This window comes from Rhinolophus hipposideros, assembly GCF_964194185.1.
Source record: "Rhinolophus hipposideros genome assembly, chromosome: 5".
NCBI classification, from domain to species: domain Eukaryota; kingdom Metazoa; phylum Chordata; class Mammalia; order Chiroptera; family Rhinolophidae; genus Rhinolophus; species Rhinolophus hipposideros.
In genome coordinates, this window is record NC_138051.1 from 32,736,097 (window position 1) to 32,756,115 (window position 20,019).

The 20,019-nt window shown below is 42.9% G+C and overlaps 1 protein-coding gene and 1 pseudogene across 3 annotated transcripts in view; one reads left to right on the forward strand and one right to left on the reverse strand.

The window, feature by feature from the left end:
- LOC308497781 (neuroendocrine protein 7B2) overlaps positions 1-20,019 on the reverse strand; it is a 51,413-nt gene that overhangs the window by 19,001 nt on the left and 12,393 nt on the right. The window lies entirely within an intron of this gene.
- Positions 3,444-18,710, forward strand: LOC308497481 (3-oxoacyl-[acyl-carrier-protein] reductase-like; annotated as a pseudogene). Its single transcript has 5 exons — positions 3,444-3,518; positions 5,686-5,786; positions 6,502-6,664; positions 15,313-15,413; positions 18,123-18,710. The product of its transcript is annotated as a 3-oxoacyl-[acyl-carrier-protein] reductase-like (transcript).

Below are 20,019 nucleotides of genomic sequence, written 5' to 3' on the forward strand. Positions count from 1 at the left end.
GAGTATACAACCAAATGCTACTTATCTGATTCTGTATAATGTTTAGGTTATACTTATCTATTACACCTGAAGCCAAGTCAATCAAAATGTTAAGATGCTGTGGATGTTATTTAGTCCTTTTGTCCAAGTCTCAACCAAACACATATTTTTAAATCATCAATCATTCTGTCAGTTAAAAAAAGTATGTATTGGGCATATATCAAGACCTGTACTAAGTGCTAGAGGGTCAATAATGGACCGGATAAATGTGAGCCCTGCTCTCATAGAGTTTATAGTCTATAAGAGATACAAAAAAAAAAAATGGGGAGTTGTGATGCACCTATAATGGAACGGGAATGCAGCAAGATATCACTGGTATGTAGAGAAGACATATCTAACCCAGATCTAGGACAGGGAGGACTTCCTGCAAGAAGTAACATACTGATGATCATGTTAAGTGCTTAGAAGATCTAATTGTGAAAGATGTGGTTCTTGCTCTCTAGTTGGTTCTTCATTCTCATCGGTTATTTAAGGCTAAAGCTATAAGCCAATGGTATGTGATAAGATGTATTTCCCAATAAAATTCATTATGGTATAGACAAAAATGATGTAGAAAGTCAGGGAGCAAGGAACTTGCCAGAGAAACTTCCATGGAAGAGGTGACACTTGAATTGAATCATGAAAAACAGAATCCATCCTTACTGGTGGCAAAGGAAAAACCACAAGTCAAGGTACAGAGGTAGGTGTGAGCACGGGATATTTGAGCATCACTGATGAGCACTGTTGAGGAAGGGAGGAGCTGAACGGGGGGGGGAGGGACGTGGGGGGAGGGGGGAACAATGCCAAGCAGAGAAAGTATGAATTTATAGCATGATAAACAGCAACCAAAGCTTTCAGGGCAGGAGAGCCATGTAATTAATAATCGGATGCTGCGTAGAATATTCATTTGCAACAGTTTAAAGTCCTTGTTCCCACCTAGGGGTGCACATCAGAATCACTTGGGGAATTTGTGTTTGTTTTTTTCAATCCCGATGACTACCAAATCCACTTATCCAGAACCATCCAAGTGGTTCTGAATAAGAACCACTTATTCAGAAGTGGTTCTTCTGAAGACCACTATACAAAGGTAGATGGAAGGAGAGTTCAGAAGGCCTGCTGTAAGGCTATCGCTGAAACTCAACGGTAAAGAGACAGGATTGGGGTTAGACTGGCCAGAACACGAGCAGAAAAATGAGAGATTTCAAATAATGCATAAGGGCAAAATAAGCCAAGCGTGCATGAGGTTTCCAACATTTAGAGGCTCCTTGATTTGGGAAAATAATGCCATGGGTAAAGACAAGACCTGTCATTACAGCTTAAAAATTATTTCAGGCAATTAATTAATGCTACCCTGTGAGGATGCTTTATTTATCTGTTTCCATCACAGCCACATCACTCCACAAACGTCTCTAGAATAAATAGATAATATCGAATTCTTGCCAAATAAGTTTTAAGCCCAGTTTTGTTTATATAAACTTGCTTTATATAATAGGTTTGGTACCCTACAGCTATTTATTTCCAAGCAGCTGGAGCAAAAATTAACATAAGACCTAGTATTATATTATATTATATTATATTATATTATATTACATTACATTACATTATATTATATTATATTACATTGATACCTAGAAATCGAATTATTGTAGGTTTTCTGTGCATTGCTTGGCAGTAAGTTGTCAATCAATTGTCATGATCTGAAGCAACAGAGGGCAGGGAGTGAGGAAGAAATAGGAGACCTGGCTTGGTGTGATCTGGGCCAGGGCCCTAAAATCTTTTTGGCATGCGCTGGAACACTCCCTAAAAGTCTTCTGAGGCTCTTTTCCACATTTGGGGGTGGATTTCTTCAACAACTTTCAGTTTTTTTCTATGTTCCCATCCCCTGCTTTGTGCCTGGATTCGCCCTCCTCTCTGTGACGATTCAGCTGGGTAGTTGATCTTGGTTTCAGTTGGCTATCTGGTCAACCTCAGCTTCATGCTTTCCCACTTATAGACTTGTCTGGTTTCAACATGGCAGCTTACAGCAAGACTCCTGAGGATTAACAGCTGGCGTCCAATACCTCCAATACTCATTTATCCAGAAAAGGGCACTAACTTTTCTGGTTAATTAAAAACTTTTGGTTTCAAATCCATTTTCCTGCTTTGGTGACTTTGAAGATAAATTGCCAGGATATAGTGAATGAAAATATAAAATTGAATACATACTGACCCCCAATTTTTACCTAGCTCTGAACAGTCATGGGCCTTTTATTATATTGATTGGGGTTTTTAGTTGTTTAGTTGTAGAATAAATCTCTGGTATCACACCTTATCTCAATGTCATTTGACTCTCCTAAGTATTGCATAAAAAACAAAATCTGTGTGAACTGAGCTTTCCAATTATAGAAATATCACACTTATTTCTTTACTGGAGAATGTGGTTTTCCGTATACCGTGTTTCCCTGAAAATAGGACCTAGCCGGACAATCAGATCTGATGCATCTTTTGGAGCAAAAATTAATATAAGACCCTGTATTATATTATATTATATTATATTATATTATATTATATTATATTATTATGTTATATCATATTGTAGACTGGGTATTATATTGTACTATATTATATTGTATTATACTGGTATTATACCAGTATCATATTAGATTATATTACATTATATTATATTATAGACTCAGTCTTATATTATATTTATATAAGACCCGGTCTTATATCTATATAAGACCCGGTCTTATATTATAGTAAAATAAGACTGGGTCTTATGTTAATTTTTGCTCCAAAAGACGCATTAGAGCTGATTGTCCGGCTAGGTCCTATTTTCAGGGAAACAGTAGTATCCAGATTACTGATGCATTCCCTTAAACATCAATATTCATTTATTTCACCACATTAAAGGAAATTTTTCACTGTGAATTTTAGGTAAACAGCAGCTTTGGAAAAATGACTTTACTTCTTGATAGAGTTGTAGTAGTGTGTTCTCAGAGCTATAACTAGATTAAAAGGTCCCAGCTGCTATAGCTTTTACAGTTCTTTGTCTTCTCCTCCCTTGTAAGCTAGTAATCCTAGTCATCCCAAATCTTTTTCTTAATGAAGTATAGCACATAAATAAATAAACTGAGAGCGGGCCTAGGCTCTTCCAATTTGCTTTGCCACACACACACACACACACACACACACACACACACACACACACACACGAATCACGTGGGGATTCAAAATGCAGATTCTGAGTCAAGAGGTGAGGGGTGGGGCCTGAGACTCTGCATTCCTAACGAGTTCCCAGGGAATGCTGATGCTGTTGGCTCATGAATTACACTATCAGTAGCAAGGGGTTGGAACATGAGAGAGCCAGACTTACTCAAATTATATAGAAAATAAGATTAAATTAGCTCTGAGAGGGAGAGACCTCACAGTGACTATCTCGGTTCATGGAGTTTGTGACATCCAGTGTGGCTGCTGAGAGGGCTTTTGAAAAGTCACTTGAGGTTTCAGATAAGGGCGCTGTAGCTACAGTTAAAGTCCTTTCACTTAAGGTTTCACTCTAATTAAAGAGGCACTGCCTCACTTTTCAAAAGAAAAGGACTCCCCAGCACCCTTTCTCCTTCAAACGAATTCCGTGGGAATCGGAGGTGAATATCTCTCTCTTGAAGGTAAGGTCTCACAGTCCCAGTGATGTTCTTTAGAATGAGGCAAGAGCCCCTCCTGGCTGGGGCTGGTGGAGACAGTTTAGATAGACGTCAAGATTGGTTGGAAATGAAAATAAATGAGGACCTGCACCACTCTGCCACCTTTGTGTAACATTATGGTTTCAGTAGTTTCAAAGTCCTTTTACATCCTTATTAAAAACATTTTAACAGGTCAGTAGGACAAGAATTACTACTCACAATTAGAAGTGAGAAAGTGAGTCTTGGGAGAGAGTTCCTTGCCTAAAGCCTCAAAGCCAGTTGGTGCTACTTAGAAGCTGGGGCTCCCAGCACTGCTTCCCCTCCCTGATGGCACCAGAAGCGCCCCCCATGGGGCCGTATGGAGCCTAGTCAAATCCTTCACAGTGGATTTCCTTCTTCCAAAGATCAGATTAACTCTAGCTCCAGAGCATAATGGGCAGAATGACCTGTCAGAATAATAGGGGCCTCTCCTATTTTCTCACTCACTCTGAAGATCCAAAATGTCAGTGACTGGGGGGGTGGGGGGGTGGAAACTTCCCAGTCTAGCCAGGCACCCATGGGATGGGAAAGACGCTGAGATGGGGAGCCAGCTGCGGTCCTCGCGTCTGCGTGCCAGCCTCGTGCCGGGTTTAGAGCATCCAGACGCAGCTCCTGCCCAGCAGTCTCTGCCTTACAATTAGGTAACACCCTGACAAGCTCGCAGCCAGCAGTCTCATCCATCCTCCCCCCCACCCCCAGCCCAGCCCCACGCTGGGGCTGCCCATGGAACCACGTAACTGGGCATCGGTGCTGGGCAATAAAGGATAATTGTGGCGGGGCAGCCTGGTGCCAAGGAGCCAGTCACCCTGCTCATAAAAACGGAGTTCCATGAGGAGAATCTGGCAGGGAGTGGGCACACTCTCCTGAATACCAGCCATTCAGCTGAAGGGAATGGATCCAGCAGTTTTCACTTATGTTACCACAAACAGCAGACGCTAAAAATACACTGTGGTCCCCGCGGCCTTCATTCCTCCGGCACGTCTCGATACATCATTTATGAACCAAGGACGAGTTTTTCTTTTGTTAATGGTCTGGGAGACTGAAATAATCAGATAGGTTATTCCAACGAACGCTACCCTCCTTTGGTGTTTCCCCTCAGAGTCCTGACAGACAGCTGAAAGGGCAAAGGAGAGAGCACCTGAGGAAACAAGGAAAGAAAGTGGGACGATGGAAAAAGATGCCCTGCCGAAGCTAAGAGGAGGGGAGACTAACAGGGGACAGATGAGGTGTCTGACTTCTCCTTCTCAATTATTCTCAACGAAATAATTAATACTGGGACTCATTTGTTTCAGGAACAGGCAACCCCTATTCCCACCCAGGCAGCATAATCTCTCTCTCTCAAGGATTTACTGTCCAGTTACAGGGCGCAAAACATATCCACATCAACACATATCTGATGCACATGCCAGTTCAGTGGAAGAGACCATTAGCACTATGCAGACAGAGAAATATGTGTCCTAGAATGAGAAAATGAGTATATGGTCACTTACAATCAGAGATGGATGTTATGGCCTCAACCCTTCTCCTCCCTAGTAACAGAATTTAGTTGTAGCTGTTTAGAATTGTGAGGACTTATGTTGCAATATCCACATTCTCTAAACCCATGACAAGTGACCCCAAAGCACAGAGCATTTGGTAATTGAAAAAAACAAAGGAATGATTCTATCTATGCTGAATTGGCTTATTCATTGATTTGCCCCAGGACAGGGGGCTGGTCCAGGCACTTTGCTAGAGCCATCCTAACGCTAACTAACGCTCAGAGACCCGCACCAGGACCTCCCCACACACCCGCCCGCATCAGCAGCAAACACACCGCACTTAGCTGGCTCCTTCCTATACGTGCAGGAGAGATCTGAATTGAGTCTGCTGGCAGAGAAGCAAAGTGAAACTCATTGTTCAGATATTTTGTCTTGAAAGGCATTTGTTTTCATTCCTTTTCTTTCTTCTGCTGCCCCTCTCATACTAGGATCTGAAGCACTCAGGCTCCTCCGGGACCAAAGGCAGCATTATCATCATCTACTCCGAGGCACGCAAACAGCAGAGGCAGAGACGCAGAGTCGAGCGAGCGTACTGCATTTCTAGCTTTCACATCTACATATGGTCCCAATTTAGGATCACAAGCAGAGTTGTTTATTTTAGAAAAGCTTTTTAGTTCACTTTTAAGGTATTTTGCTTAGGCATTGCTTGCTTTTCAAAAGGAGAAAATGTGTACTTTTTTCCAAAGTGGTGTTTGTTTTGGTTGTTTACTCATTTACAAAAGTTCAAATTTTATTCTGTGAATTAAACTAATTTTCCTGCAGCCACCACAAGCCCCACCCTCCCGAACACACACACACACACACACACAAAACCTACAATTGACATAAAAGACATTAATTCGAAAAGGAGGCATTTTTTAAGGATAGTTGTGAATTTTGTAGGTTTTGGGGGGGAAAAAGTCATTTCAATAGGTAATTTTCAGTAGCACTTTCAGCCCTTTCACATAACTTTATTTGCTGCCTGAAATGAAGCCTTTACTCAGCCATTTGTATGGAAGCCAAGTCTGTTTTTGTACTGAGGTTAAAGACCGTTTGGGGTCCTTTAAAAATTTATTCTATAATTCTTGCTGAAATTATGTGACCTCACTGGGAGTCAGAGTGGAGCTTAAGCTGAGGTACCAAGTATTCTTGAAAAATTAATGGGACATAAAACAAAACTGTGGTGGGTATTGGCATTAGGCGAGGGCATGGACAAAACTCAAATACGAACTGAAAAAGTCATGATATGAACTTGGGCCCTCTAGAGCCCAGTCCCATCGAGAGTCCTACTGTCTCCAATTATTTAAATCCTCCTACTGCATCTTCCTTTCTGAAACTTCTCTTACGGATGACATCCTTTGTGCAGAGTCTGCGCCCCACATCTCCGTCCTCAAAGATGATGACAAGTCCAATGCGTCATTCCTTTGGGTAAGTTTCTCTACTAACATGATAATGAGTACTAATTAACATGTGGTACTCTGCTCCCTTATAATGTGTTTGCACTTTAGAGAATTTCTGGGATCATTATTGTATCGTAAAGTAATGACTTCACTAACTGGAATTCCAGGCCCCCTCGTGCACCAGTGAAAGAGACAAGCAGGAAATGTCAAGTTCTCAGGTCAGGAGAAGGGGCAGGGGTAGGGATGATCCTGATAGGCAGGCAGAAATCAACATACGTAGGACATCCGAGGCTAACCCAGACCCAAGTAAATGGATAAGAGGTTCAGAATTAGTACTCAAGGGTCCAGGGAGATAGCTTCCAACACAAATGTAAAGAACAAAAGAGACCTGAGGGAACCTAGGAAACAGGGATGCGTGGGTAAGCCAACAGATGACATGGGCCCCAGGACATTGTGGGAATGGAGGTGGTCCTCTGCCCCAGACTCAAAAGTTCTTTGGTAGTTTCTGTTAAGGCTGAACTTTTCCAGCCAGCCTGGGCTTCAGGGGAAGTAGGTCACTGGGAACACACAGCTGAGAAGAAGGTGTGACGAAGGGGCAGCAGAGCCAGGATGGGCCCATTCTGGAAAATGGAGGAGGGAGGTGGCAAGGCCTGCCAGTGCTGTACCAGCCCAGAACCCTCTTCTTTTGACTGGCTTGGTGTTAAGAGCCTCCTTTCTGAGGTTCTGAACTGGCCAGGGGAGCAGCACCCTAGCCCAGACTGGGGGTACATGGCTCGGAATGCAATGATTTCCAACGGCAGTCCCCTCCAAGCGTCTGTAGCTTAAGACAAGGGGAACTCAATTTGGGTCAGGGAAGGCCTTCTTGGCCATGACCAAGAACATTCAGACTTGGCCTTACAAATTCATACCTGCCTTAATTATTGAGTCCTTACTTCTCTTTCTCCATCCAAAGCTGCTGTAAATAAGTAAACGTCTTTCATAAATAGCTAGCATAAACATTTGTTTTGGACAAACAGTGATCTCCTTGTAGAACATTCTTTTCTGTCTCTGAGTTTCTGGCAGTTACTACCTTTTCCTTTTCTTTCCTTTCTATTTTTTTATTTTTTTTTAAATTCCAGCCTCAGGAGGGGAGGGCATTTGGTACGTGTCTGGAGGAAGGGAGTTGGCTCAGACTAAATCTTCTGCAAACTTTTAGTATATTTTTTTCTGGCCTATAGTTTTTCCATCTCACACAAATATTCCCAGCTTCTTGCTTTTGTATCCATGTCATGTCTGCCTGGAATTCTTTTCTTCAAATGGCTTCAACCTTCCCACCTACTCACAACCAAAATTTTAACAAGAGCGACGATGGAAAACAATGTTTGACCTGAGTAAATTTCACAGTCTCTCTTTACTTGAACTAACATACAGCAGCACTGTCCTACAGAAATATAATGCAAGGACAGCATAGGGAATATAGTCAATAATACTGTAATAACGATGTACGCTATCAGGTGGGTACTCGACATGGGGATCATTTGGTAAGTTATATAAATGTCTAACCACTATGCTGCACACTGAAACTAACATCATCTCGAATGTCAACTGTAATTGAAAAAAAAATTTAAATAAATCAAAACAAACAAAAAAGAAAGATAATGTGAACCACACAAATCATTTTAAATTGCCTAGTAGCCTCATTTCAAAAAAAAAACCAAAAAGAAACAGGTCAAATTAAATTTAATAATTTATTTTATTTATCCCAATAATATCCAAATTATTCTCATTTCAACATGTAACCAATATAAAACAAATGACTGATGAGCTATCTTGCATTCTTTTTTCCACACTGCCTACACAACGTGGTGTGTAGTTTATACTTAGAGCACCCCAGCCACATTTCTTCAAGAGTTCAGGAGCCCCATGTGGCTGGCAGTCATATTGGACAGCTCAGGTACATAACAGAGGTTTGACACGGCGGGCAAGATTCTACAGTCCAACTGCTGGGGTTTTAATCTTGGCTCCTTCATACTAGCCGTATGATGTCGTCAGTCAAACAAGGATATAAGTAATGCCAATCTTAAGGAGTTGGTACAAGGACAAAATCAAATAAAATCGTCCTTGGAAAGCTTTTTGCATGGATTCTGGCAAATATTAAGTGGTTGTTATTTTATAATGCACGAGCTCTATACTTATGTGATCCTGGATGAGTTTTCTTACCTCTTTGAATATTCGTTTCCTTCTCTGTAAAACAAGGTGATAATAATACTTCATTGAAAAGATTAACTGGTACAAACATAGCACTTAATAAATATTCATTTCTTTCTCCTTGGATTCAGGTGTCAATAAACAGAGAAATAGCCCAAGGGCCAGCAGAGCGGGAACAGAGGTAAAGGGGCCTGGAGAGTAGTTGACCAACAGGATGGTCCCAAGGTAATTATGCCACAGGCAAGCATATACTACACACCAGATGGTTCCAACTTACCCCAAGAAGTGTGAGAGTGCCCACTAGGTGTGTTTCTTTGGAAGTCCCTTTACTAGAAACTACCTAACAGCAAGCAGGCTCAGTGTTTCACAGGCTGATGGAGGAGGTATCTGCACCTTGTATACTATATCCCCATGCATGCCGAATTCAACAGACAGCCATTCAAGTCCTTTAAAGCTACAGCCATGACTCAGCTCCCTTAGTGTTAATGAGAAGAAAAACAAATAAACTATTTGTTTATTATGCAATTCAAAATCTCTAATGGTAATGGCTTTGACTGCTTTCCTACTCAGAGACTGGTTGTTTTCACATTAAGGGTTTATACAAGATGTTGAGAAGGGAAACTCAAAAATTTGTAATTAAAACCATATCCTAAATATCCTTCTGTTCTTCTGCGTATTTGTTTATTTTTTTCTTAGGATTGATTTGTTAAGTGTTTGGGGGAACAGCTTGATGAGGGTGTTTGAAATCCAAGATTCAAGCAGGGAGGGACACCCGAGTGATGGGATTGGTCATGACATCAGACGTCACTGGCCATTCCTCAAACCACCAGCTCGGAACCCTTCACGGGGCACTTTAAGGAGATATTGTAAACGCTCCAAAGGTTTTAATGCTCCCTTGTGCTATAATGTTCCAGAAGGCTCGTTTCAAATGACAGTAAAACTGCCATGAAGAAGAAAGTGAATTTGGATGACACCAAGGGCTCAGCCATTTCTCCCACCAGTGCTAAGGAAAATTTTGAAAAGACACTGAACAGTGCTTGGTTTTATCTGAAGGGACTTACGATCTCACAACTCTGACTCTTCACTTCTCCACAGGAATTCAATAAAACTAAATGTAACAATAAAAAAAGGAACTAAGAGGCAGCTGGATGGCTCAGTTCTGAATCACAGGGTTGCCAGTTCGATTCCCGGCGGCGCCCCCTGCAACTAAGATTGAAAACGGCGACTGGACTTGGAGCTGAGCTGAGCCTTCCGCAACTGGACTGAAGGACAATGAGCTGGAGCCGATAGGCCCTGGAGAAACACACTGTTCCTAAACATTCTCCAATAAAATTTAAAAAAAAAAAATGAACTAAAACAAACATAGCAAAACACCCTCCACTAAACTAGTTTCCCTTTCCCTCCTGACCCTAGATTTTTTCCCATCTCTATGTTATCATTCAGAAAGTGGCAGAAACCCTGCTTTTTTGATGTTGTTACATACAGGAGCTAATACTAATGCGATTGTTTAAACAAACAAGAGTTGGGTAAAGATGCTGTCTTACCTAAATAGAAACAAAATTAATTTCTTGAGAATATGCATAGACTATTCAGGATACTCATGTTATTCTAATTATTTCAGCGGTATTAAGCACAGGTTTGGGAAAAGTGGCCCTGTTGAATAAACGTACTTATAATTCATTTCAAGGCAGTGATTTGAGACTTAAAGGACTTTGGGAGGGGAGGCTGGGGTATAGCTACAAAAATAATACTTAAACCTTGAGAAGTTTTACACCAGAAACCCCAAAGGGGTTTTACTCATGCTGACGTACATTTCCCTGTTTGATAAACGAAAAAGAATGACTACGAGAGGAAGAAGATTCTCTGAGAATTGGAGACACAAATGGAGGCCGGGCTCCCTCAGGCATCGCTGTTCCAGATTGGAGTTGGGAGGGACGCCTCGCATTAGTATTCATTACTATTCCCTGCAGCCTCACCTCTTAAGTTAGGCTAGAGCTTCCTTCCTTCTCTCTGTCTGCTCCAGTGTTCTTTACATCAAGCAGATACTCCATCCGTATTTGTTGACAGAACGGCCTCCATTCTGTGCAACTGGAGGTGACTGAATGGTTCTAGGCCAAACACGTTATTTATATACATAAAATAATTAGCAGAACATACATGACTAGGGTTCTTGCTATTATTATTTCTAGAGGTGGATTTACAGTGAAGGAAATGAAGCTTAAGATTCAGGGCCATTTAGTTGCAGGCTAATTACAAGGCCTTGCACCGAATTTTGTATTTGCAATTTTATATTATTCTTCTTAAAGAAGGTTTCCAAACGGCATACACTTCAGGCCTCACAGAACTTGGATCTGCCCTAGGCTGTTCTGAAAAGCCATCCATGAATTCGATCTTGAACTTTTCATGTCATTATTTCGACTCCTACCCATCCAAAACAAATATAAATCAATTAAGTCAGTAACCACGGACATATTAGGCATGGGTTTCCTCACTTCTGAAAATGAAAGGCAATTGACTATGATTCCTCAGGTCCCAAAAGTGGGAGATGTGGAAAAATAAGGCACAGTGGGAAAGAGGAGGCAAAGCATCGTGGCTGCACTGCTATTATAACAGCTGGCACGTAACCGTCAGTGGAGAACTTCACCGTGTGGGACCACAATCTTCTCTGCTATGAAAGGAGGCAGGTGGACAAGATGTGCTGAAGTCCCATCTGGGCTGTGATTCCAATACCCTAATTTGTGCAGTGTGCTACATCTTACACCCTCTCTCTCTGGATTCGCACACTAGCCCCAGGGAGCATTCAGTGGAATATTCTGGCAAGCTTCTAACTCAGTGTTCTTTCTGCTGTACTACATTGCAGATATTTGCCAACTGACTATACTAAAAACCATTAAATTGTGTATTCTAAATGGATAGCATGTGAATTATATCTCAATATAATGGAGACATATATATGTGTGTGTATATATATCGGGACGCAAATAAAGTACACATTTATCTACGTAGATGTTATCTACGTATTACTTTTCAAAGTTGACTTGAATTATAGTAGCAATGTGTAGTATGACGTTCGTTCAAAAGACGGCGTTAATCAAATGAATATTAGCGTCATTCATTGCAGCACAATTTTAATAGTTTTTTCCTTTCTTAAAATGTGCATGCATTTTTCGGTTACCCTCTGTGTATATGTTTAAAACCAACCCTACCCAACCTTCCCTTACACACACACACACACACACACACACACACCACGCCAACTCATAATCATTGACAGGTCAATTATAAACGTCCACACTGTGAATGTCCTATGTGTGTGACTGGCACTCAGCATTCCTATCACCTCACTCACCTTATAACCACTTATTAATACCCTTCCCCAGCCCTGGCGACTGGAGACACCACTTCACCATGGGCCGGTGGCACCATCTGGTGGCCGTCCCAGGAAATCCCTGACCACATATTTCTGCTCTATCTCTTCTCTCACGGTCCCGGTCCCGGGACCTCATGCACACGCCATTCTCCTCTCTTTTCTTCCTCCAACTTCAGACTTCAGTTAATTCTAGGTTAGGTAATCTCCAATCTATACACAAGCATTCCTTTCCACCTCTTCACCTAACTCTTGCCCAGAGTCTCCCTGTATTGCTGCTAAATAGCTTAAGGAACTTCAGTTTCAAGTCTGCACGGTGAAAAGGGAAAGCAGCAAATCATAAAAGGCCAGACAAAATCAGAGCTACTAAAAAGGCAGCCTATCTCACTAACAAGTAATTCAGAGGATAAGAAAAGCAAATGGCTAGATAATAGATGGAAAGACAGTCAGTTTTGTTGGTAATCAAATTAAAACAATGAGATGCCATTTTTGCCTGTTGAATGAAAAGACATCTTTAAAAAGGCGATACTCACAGTTAGCAGGAGAAACAAATTCCCATGAACAGATGGAGAGCAAGCAGCTGTATTAGTCCAACACACACAGAAAGCAATGTGACAGTCTGTTAGAAATGGCACCTAAAGAGCTGCATGGAGCTTGACCCAATTTTTCTTTTCATAGACATATATACCCTAGAGAACTTATCAGAAGTCTTCGCAAAGCTTTATGGTGCAAATATGGTCGCTGAAGCAATGTATATGATAGGGACAAACTGGAAAAGCTCTAAATGCCCAACCTGCGGAATCTAGGGGGAGCACATCAAGCTTACTTAAGGGAACTGTGGCATAAACATACAATAGGATATAATGCAGTTACTAAAAACAACAGTGATTTTGCATGATACATGAAAAGGCTCTTGATATGATATTCAGTATAAAAATCCAGATAAAAATATTTACAGGATAATTTTAAAAAGCTACATAGATACATAGAAAAAGAGACTAGAAGGAAACACGCCAAATGTCAAAAATGGGTATCTCTAGGTGGTAAGATTGGAAACCATTTATTTTCTAAATCATCCACAATGAGCTTTATTACTCTATAATACGGAAAACTACTATAGTCATAAGTAACCCATACTGCTTAGAGTCTTTATAGGCAATCCCAAATTTCCTTCTGACGGTGCAGTGGCAGGAAAAATAAAGCCTGCCGAGCAGTGGTTTTCCAAAGGGGGTGATGCTGACCCACAGAGGACATCTGATGGTATCTGAAGACATTTCTAGTTGTCACAAGTTGGGGGATTCTCCTGGCATCTGATGGGCAGAGGCCAGGGACGCAGCCTCCACACGGAGAAGGCGCTGGCTCAATGTCAAGAGTGTGGAGAGTGAAAACCCTGCTCTAGAGCCAAATACACGATTTGAACCCACATCCTATCCCTCTTAGCTGGTCAGTGCCGGGCCAATTACTCACTGTACACCACAACTTCCCCTTGCAAAATGGAGTGATCGCATAGTGTTTCCGAGGACAAAAATAACAACATACAGAGAGAGTCAGGCACATAGTATTTGCAAAGTAAATATTAGTTCCCTTCCCCTAGAACCATGTTGAAAGAAAGAACAGTATTATTCAATTTTGTGTGGTCTTTTTTTTGGTTTGTTTGTTAGGTATTACGAAATAGTACTTTCTAACCTTTTAATTATATCTCAATTACACTCATTTCAAACATAATCTTGGAGTTAAGTAAGCTTTAACATGCTCTCCCCAGATTCTAGAGCTTTAATATCCCGGATGAAATAATGAATTCTTGGGTCTATAATAGTGATTACCAAAAACTCATGGAGGCAAATGTCTCCATGAGTACGGAGCTAATAGAGGTGAAACGCTAATCTTCTGTCCTGACATTACCCAACTGGGTCCACCCTGCAGTTAAATGGCTGAGTCTGGAAAGGGGTGCGGGGAACCAAAGGACGCAAGCATAGGTATCATGCGTGCGTCTCACACTAGCAACCAAAGCTACACATGAATGATTTGGGGCTCATTCATCAATTTGCATTTCTTGCCCTTTTTCCCTCCACCAATGATTCAAGTTCTACCTATAAACCTGCTCATAGTAATTAAAAAGGATCTGGAGAAAGCAAAACTCTCGATCCAAGATACCCTCATTGCTGACTGCTTCTCCATCAAGACAGTATTGCTACAATCCGGAGAGTGGGACCTCCCACCAGCTGCCGCACAGCTCCTTGGCTTAAACTGGGGTGAGGATGATGGTGGCTCATGCACTGTCATCAGAGCTGTAACTGATGAGGGTGAGGGAGGTGCCCTGACGTGCCTTGGAGCATGGATGAACACAGTGAAGCAGGGTCGGGAGGACGGACAAAGCTGTCTGAGGACTGATAACTTACTCTGGTCACAGCCAAGGAACTAGCAAGCTGGGAGAGAGCTGACTGGTCCCTGCCTGCAGGTACATCGTGCCTGTGCACGGCCCAGACCCAGAGGCACCAAAACTCTGCCTGTAAAAAAACCAGAGGTGCTTACGAGGCTCCAGTGTGCTTTATACAGACCTAGTAAAATGAGAGCTGACTGCCAAAAATTCTCTTCACTGACCACACATTTAAAAAAAAAAAAAATCCTTTCGATAATTAGTATAATGCATCATTGACTGTCGGAATAACTCCTCTTCCCTCCCCCCCTTCCTTTCAAAACACTTTCAGACAATAGCACCTGCCTGGTTGCCATATTTTTGCACACTCCAGTGACCAAGGACTATTCACAGAGTTTGAACAAACTGAACAAATGGTCCCTCCCATCATCTGCTGAAGGAATTTAAAAAAAAAATAAAAAAAGAAAGAAAGCAAGAGAGGAGAAGAGACCCACTGGTTCAGTTCAGGAGACAGGCGTCTTTGGTAGTTCGCAGCAAAGGAATTCTGCCCAGCAGGCCCATCCATTCCTGCTGCTGGGGAGGAAAATGTTAGTCACCACCTCTTGTCCAAACTATGCAGTCTTTGTTGACACAGGCCTGCTGGGCTGTCGTACCAGAAAGATGGCAGTAGGAAGGTCCCCTGGGCCTCTGCAGGGAAGGACAGCCTGGACTGACTGTCACCTCAGCCACAATCTCTGTCTCAAAGAAACACGTTGACAGGCTACTGGGGGAGCTGACCAGGAGTGCAGACGCCCGCCATAAATCTCCGCTGGAAGGGCCCGTCACCATGGTCATGACCGACTCTGGGTAAGCGTCGCTCTGCCTTGCTCAGGCTAAATGCCAGCAGACAACTCTTCCCACTGCAAGGTGTGCCACCACCCACTGTACATCCAGGTATACTCTATGGCACTGCGAGAGGTCAGCGTCTGACCCTCGGGGAGCTTATAATCAAACAGGTCCAAGTGAACAACCACATTCCGGCTCTGTCATCCATACATGCCGAGTAACTGAAGAAATCCCCACCTCCATCCCCCAAGACCCCAGCGGTGTGAGGGCCCAATGCGCGAGTACTTGACCAACACCCTAAACCAAATACCGAATGCAGCCTCCCACCCAATACCATCACCGCTGTCACCATCAAGGGCGTCTCCAGGTTCGGGGCAGTCTTTTTATCTGCGAGGAGAGAGGTGTTTCAGGGCACTGCAGGCAAGGTGACAGGTTGTGGGAGGCAGGAGCTTCCCTGGGGAAGCTTAGGGAGCTGAGTAACACACACCATGTGCCCCCACCCCCACAAGCTTTAAGTCGACAATGTGGTGATACTCTTAAAAGTGGCCAGGCTTCCCTGCTGCCACAGTCAGTCCCCATAATCACCCTGCACTCAGCACATGCTGGTCTGCGAAGACATCCTTCCTCCTGTCTGAACCCCATGGTCCACATCCAACCCCTCCTTAAGGAAGTCCAGCTCAAGTGCAACTGACCCGTGATGCCTTTTCTGGAGGCCAACACTTTATCCCTGTCCAGAACTCCGTTAGCGGTGACTGTCTGACCCACATCCTGGGCTCCCAGCTTCTATCCCAGTGTGTGGTAGATACGCATTTCAATGTTTATGGCCCTTCCCCTCCCCTAGGCTCAGGTTCCTTCAACAAGGGCTGCAAGTCACAGGGAGGGAAAATGGGCCCTGCTACTCTGCTGTACAGCAATCTAAGCAATCAGTTTGTACCACACCCAGTTACCTAGCTGGCCACCTCCCTGCAGTGAGATGGTGGATGAAAACAGCTCATCATCCCTGATCTCTTCTGTGTTTTGTCATTCTCACACCTCCGGATGCGTCCTGACTGAAGCACCAATGGAAAATGCAGCCAGAGAATGGAGAAGCAAGGAGGCAAACAGTCGAATCCTGCTCCAGCCCTGATTTGCTGTAAAACGACTCAGTTCCTCTGGTGAGAGGTTAACCTTTACTAACAGGTTAAAGGAAGGTTATACCTGACCCTTATCTATCTTACTAAGATCCTATGTAAATAAATTAGATGTGTGCTGACTGGTTTTAAAATGCATCAAGGTCACAGTTCCTGGCGTACAGTAGACACTCAATAATTGCAACTGAGTAAATAAAAATGAAAGTGTGTAGACGGCATTTTGATAGGACGCCCAGTTTCGGGGAAGAATCACGGCCCGCAGACGTGCCAGCCCGGGGACAGTCTGCTGTCAGGCCACCGACAGCACGTTGCCCGTGCCTCCGCACACCAGTCTTACGCAGACATCGCTTGTGTGCACAGATGCATGCTTCCCTCTTGGCCTAGCAGGTCACCCACCAGTCTTCTTGACTTTAAAAACGCCTCTATAACCTAGTTCACAGCAAAACACAACACGTACACAGCCATAAGGACAAGATAGTAGTAGAACAGAGCAAAGTTGAGGATGGAAAAGTTGCCATTTACGAGAAGTTTCAGGAGGCAGCCACGCTCACTACAGTCACACTTTCCTACCACCTGACGTCGACACCGACAGGGAGCAGAGTACATCGTAAGACCGAGGCGGGGAAACGGGTCCCTCTGAAGTTGAACGTGCAACTCGTGAGGGCAGTTTTCTGAGGCCACGCCTAGAAGAACGCAGGGATGGGGAACACAGGACATGACCGCAGCTACGACTATCTACCATCCCTGAAGTCGTTTGTTTACACCTGGAAACACACCTGGTGGGTCAGAAGGAGGAATGACCACAAGAGGGATGCTTCTCACGCGTGGGACATTTTAGGTGGTCCCAAACACTTCGGTATCAATGCTGGGGGAAGCACCGGACAGCTTATCTCCATTTGCAGACTGGAAAAATACACATCATAGAGATGAAGGGACTTGCTCGTGCCACACACCTGGTTTCCTGCCTCAGTGCTCTTCCTGCCGCCATACAGTGACCACCCACCCCCATCTTCCATACCACATGCCTCGACCGCTACGCCAGTCACATAGCACCCCACGGTCAAAAGCGCACGCTTAGTTTTCATGGCGGTGCCAAGCAGTGGCCTGTGAAACCCTTCTGGTCTGCTTCAATAGCTTTCTTTACGAACTGTGGTGCCCAAGGTATTTGCACCCATTTGTTCTGAGAGGGCAGTTTGTCAGCAAATTTGCTTCCTGATTGTGTTCCTTGAACACCATCTGCCCAAGTCTGCATGTGGTTTACCACGACTCCCAGCACCATAGTAGGTTGGTGCAAAAGTAATTGTGGTTTTTGCAGTTATTTTTAAACTGTTTAAACTGCAGTTACTTTTGCAGCAACCTAATAGCTTCTCAGCTAAATGTCACAGGATTAGATGGGTCTACAAGGGGAGAGGGACAGAAGCCAGCTGGTTGGAGAGATGCATTCAAACCTAACACAGGAGCTCTGGGTTGGCTGTCAGGTAGGCCTGCGGGGAGAGTGACGTACCTGGAGAGAACGTGGCAGCTTGTGCCCTTTCCCCATATCTCGCCCTATGAATGTCTTCCACTTGGCTGTTCCTTTCATAAGAAACCAGTGATCTAGTGGTCATTTGGCATTTAGTTGTGATGTTGCCAAAGAACGTGATATTCAAAATACATTTGAAGAAATGGAGAAAAATTTAGGTCCCATTAATTTCTTGGTAAACGCAGCTGGAATTAACAGGGATAGCCTTTTAGGAAGAACAAAACCTGAGGATATGATATCTCAGCTTCATGCTAACCTTTTGGGTTCCATGCTGACCTGTAAAGCGGCCATGAAAACTATGATTCAACAACAGAGAGGGTCTATTGTTAATGTAGGAAGTATTATTGGTTTAAAAGGCAATGCTGGCCAATCTGTGTATAGTGCTGGTAAAGGCGGATGAGTTGGATTTTCACATGCTCTCGCTAAAGAGGTGGCAAGGAAGAAAATTAGAGTGAATGTGGTTGCCCCAGGATTTGTTCATCAGATATGACGAAAGACTTGAAAGAAGAACATTTAAAGAAAAATATCCCTCTTGGGAGATTTGGAGAACCTATTGATGTGGCACATGCAGTTATGTTTCTTTTAGAATCACCGTATATTACGGGACATGTTCTAGTAGTCGATGGGGGATTACAACTCAATATAATTTATAGATTATTTAGTTAGAATCAAGGGCGCACTTTGGCTGTTGATTAAACAATCATGCCTACATCGGTGACATTTGCTAATCAAACCTATTCATGCTACAAATGTGGATTTTCATCTTTATATATCTGAAATGAACAATGTGACCAATTTGTGTAAGGTATGTACCTCTATAAGGTATGCACCTTATAGACTGTAGGATTTTATTTAGTATGTAGACATTTTTCAAGTGATATCAGCAGGTATTATCTTAATTTATATATTTTTGTCTCAAAAGTGGAAAAAATTATAGAGTTTAATTTTTGTGAGTTGTTTCATTGTATCAGGCTGAATTGTCCAGAAGTTAACCTTGTGGGCCATTGCCCAAATAAGAATATTTATAGGGTATTGGTTAGTTGTCAGTAAGTACTTCAATAATCCTGCTAATGATAAACATTGTGTTATTTTTTCATGTTCCTTGGATGATCAGTTTTTATACAGGTTGAAAAACAACAGTATCAGTTTGAGACAGACGTGAATTTAGAGTCTGGTTTCTTTGAGTGGCATTACTGGTGATTAAGCAGTGGGGCAAAATAGTCTACAAACATAAGTCTGGTACAGTTGATCCATTCTATAGAAATTCTCAGATGGGGAGGACCAAACCTTAAGATTTTCCTATCTGTTAAGTTGATGTCATCAATTTAGAAAGGGCAAGTGTTTCCCCCCCCACACACACACACACAAAACATTCAGAAAATAATTTAAAATAAAATTTAGAAAATTAAATTTAAAAAAAAGAACAAAAAACCCTAACATTTCTGGTTTGCCAGCTAACTCGTGAAGCTCTAGCTGTGTCGTGGGGGCAACTTTCAACTTTTTCCCCCACTGTTATAAAGGTTATATCCAATCAGACAGAGTACAGGAAACTATTTTTGCAAACCATAAAATATTATATAAAATGTAGTTACCACTATCCATTTCCTACATGTGCATGATCCACTTTGTTGATTATCTGTGGAAGTGTTCACTGTGGGGCCCCTGGAAACTCAGCACGCTTCTTGTTGCCTCACCCTTTTCCCAGATGGCCTGTCTCAGGTGATGGGGGCCGAGGCCCCAGCTTGAACCCACTCTGGGCTTTGGCTAGGACAGCATGTCTGGGAGGACCCCTGTCAGACACGTATTTGCAGGAGGAACTGAGATGCCTCCTTGGGAAAGACACACACTAAATAGAAAGAGGAGGCTCGCCGAGGCTGAGGCTGGGACAAATCAGTCAATGAGGGAGGGGTTTTAGCTCCTATGGTGCCGATGCTTAGTTTGATTTGTCTCCCTGACCAATCACTCACGTGAATCC